This window comes from Chiroxiphia lanceolata, chromosome 28 (assembly GCF_009829145.1).
Source record: "Chiroxiphia lanceolata isolate bChiLan1 chromosome 28, bChiLan1.pri, whole genome shotgun sequence".
In the NCBI taxonomy this organism is placed as follows: Eukaryota; Metazoa; Chordata; class Aves; order Passeriformes; family Pipridae; genus Chiroxiphia; species Chiroxiphia lanceolata.
The window spans coordinates 4,051,024-4,054,215 of NC_045664.1; the positions used below are offsets into that span (position 1 = coordinate 4,051,024).

The 3,192-nt window shown below is 47.3% G+C and overlaps 1 long non-coding RNA gene across 1 annotated transcript; it reads right to left on the reverse strand.

The window, feature by feature from the left end:
- Positions 1-333: 333 nt before the first annotated feature.
- Positions 334-2,237, reverse strand: LOC116799486. Its single transcript, XR_004361067.1, has 2 exons — positions 1,934-2,237; positions 334-532 (listed from the first exon to the last, which is right to left on the reverse strand). It is a non-coding gene; the product is annotated as an uncharacterized LOC116799486 (long non-coding RNA).
- Between the last annotated feature and the right edge of the window lie 955 nt (positions 2,238-3,192).

Below are 3,192 nucleotides of genomic sequence, written 5' to 3' on the forward strand. Positions count from 1 at the left end.
CGTGGTAAAAAACCACGGGGGGGGGGGGAAGAAAAGGGGCAGAAAGTTGTTTTATGTCGATAAAAATAACGATTTTTTTGAAGTGAGCTGCCTTTTTCTTTATGGCCCACGTTTATTTTGAGGTGAGATTAATGAAATATTCAACCAGTGCTGCCCTGGACACGAACTCATCCCTCAGTCATTCACACAACCTTTAATTGGACTGGAAGGGAAGTTATTGTTAATTCGTCCCTCAGATGTTATTCTGGATAAATTTATGTCCTCGAGAAGCCAGACCCTGAGAAACTCCAGAGTTCTTTAAGATTTGTATCCTTACAATTTTGAGAGCAGGTGTCAAAGGGTAAAGGTGGTTTATTCAGGCCAAAATTAACACACCCAAAGTGAACTGGTTTTGTTATTTTTACTGTATCCAAAGGGCATAACTGAGGTGTTTCTCCCCCTCCCAGCAGTGGTTTGGCTCCTCAGGTGACTCCTGTCTCACAGCTCCCACAGTGGAATTTGGAGAGACCTCTTGGATTCATCTGGGCACGAGCTGGAAATCCATGAAAAAATAGCAACAGATCTTCCCTGGGAAGGTTGTTGTGGGTGTTTTCAGTCCTTCTGGGGTCAGTAAGATCAGACAGGGCTCTGAGTGACCTGATCCAGTTGGAGATGTCCCTGCTCATCACAGAGAGGTCCCTCCCAGCCCAAACCCCTCTGCGATTCCGAGGGCCCAAGAAGTGATTTATGAAAGGGCTCATCTCTGTGCTGTGTTAATGACAGAGACAAACACCCAGATGGATTTCCACCCATTTTTCACTTGTTGATAAAGAATAACTGCCTCAGGATCAGCACAGAGCTGCAGCTCCCACCTCCCCGTGTCTCCCAGTGACAGTTTCCCGATGGAGACGGGGACGTGCAAGGTGATAAATCCTGAGGAGATCTCGAGCCTGAGTTATTCATCTCTTCTTCTCCTCTGTTACATAATTGGTAATGATCATATTGATGCTCTCGAGGGTGCTTGAGAGGTGAGGGATTTAGGGGAGAGGAGGAAGGATCATCACAGCCCAGGATCATCACACTATGGGATCATCACACCTCAGGATCATCACACACCCCAGGATCATCACAGCCCAGGATCATCACACCATGGGATCATCACACCCAGGATCATCACACCCAGGATCATCACAGCCCAGGATCATTACACCCAGGATCATCACAACCCGGGATCATCACACCCAGGATCATCACAGCCCAGGATCATCACACCATGGGATCATCATACCCCAGGATAATCACACCCAGGATCATCACACCTCAGGATCATCACACACCCCAGGATCATCACACCCAGGGTCATCACATCCTGGGATCATCACATCCTGGGATCATCACAGCCCAGGATCATCACACTCAGGATCATCACACAGCCCAGGATCATCACACCTCAGGATCATCACACCTCAGGATCATCACAGCCTGGGATCATCACACCCAGGATCATCACAGCCCAGGATCATCACACCATGGGATCATCAGACCCCAGGATAATCACACCCAGGATCATCACACCTCAGGATCATCCCACCACGGCTGGAGCTGTGTCTGATGTGGCACCCTGGCTGTGGCAGGGAAGGCTTTGGGGCAGGGGCAGCCGCAGCCACTCCCAAAAAACCCAAACTCCTGCTGCAGATGAGCTGTGGTTTTGTCCAGCAACAGGCACTGGCAGTGTTCTGCTCTCAGATGGAAACCCCAGCTTTGCACACACACACACCAGTGGAAGCTCTGGCCAAAGCACCACTGCCTCCCCCTGAGCACCCACAGCAGCTGAGGGTGGGTTTGGGGGCTTCCAGCTTCTGCTGAGGCCTCAAAGGTGAAGCTCTTAAATCCCACAAGTGGCTTGGGCTGAGTGAAGGTTCCATTTTATACTCGTGTCTTTCTCTTCCCCCACCTTTGCTGACGTTTTGTTGCAAAACTCGGGTCAAATGTATTTTTTTTCTCCTCTTCCTCCTCTAAAAATCCCTTTCCCAAACAGCCCATCTGTCTCTGTCACGCCAGAAAAGAAATGCTGATGAAGTGTCACCGAGCCAGATCTTGATTTTGCTTACATTGGCTGAATCCATTAATTCATTCTCTTTTTCCTCTCTCCAAGAGTCCTGGTACCCTGCATTTATCTTTTGCTGGTATCTCCAGCAATCCTGCGTGTCTGAGCCGGGGTTTGAGGTCTGGTTCAGAGCGAGGGAGCAGAGGGATTTGGGAGAAGTTCTGTGAGTCACAGACAATTGATGTCTGCAGCTCTATGAAGTCATCAAGGCCCCTGTGACTGTGCTCAGCTCCCCTGTAAATCTTTTCAGGCTCCAATGAGGTCACTGAAATCGACTTCAATTGAATAATCAACTTTTAAATAAAACTGCTTCATGAATGATTTCAGTCACCATTTAAGCTTGCAGTGATAAAAGATTTATTGTCACGGTGCCAGTTCTTCCAGCAGTGATTTCCATTAGCAACAGGAGCTGCACACGAGGCAAAGGAATCTTGGGAAGGGGGAGGTTTGGGATTCATCTGATCTCCAAAACCTGCTGGTTGTGGCTTTGGCAGTGAGGAGGCTCAGCTGTGTGTGTGCCACAGGTATTCAGCATGAAAAAAACCCCCTCACCTTGTTTGGAAAATATATCCGTGGATTAAATGGTAGGACTTGAATCAAGAGTGGCTGGATTAAAGCAACAATGTCTGGGAGGAGTGTGGCCAGTGAAGAAACTTCTTCATGCTGGGCCTTTCCAATGGTTTGGGAAATCATTTTGGGGAGGAACCCCAGGCCCCAGGAACTGCTCTTGTCCACAGATTCCTTTTGCCTTGGGAATCTTTAATCCTGAAATATTTAACTCTAAGGGAGAGGCAAGGTTCATTATTCTTAATAAATGGATATTTTCCTCTAGCTGACTTCCCTTAGTATGCTAATTATCAAAAACAATAGGCTCTGAATTACCATTTCTATCAGCAGTTATTTTAAGCATTTAACTTTCTTGGGGTGTGGGGGGGGAAACAATCAGCTGGTTGGTCTGGCTTTGATGGGACACTAATGAAAAGAATAATCTATTGGACAAAATCACTCTGGGCCTGTATGGAATGCAAAACTGGTTTATGACATGCAGAAAAAATATTCTCAATTGATTTATCCTACTCATTTCAGCATCTCTGCCTAGAAAGTTG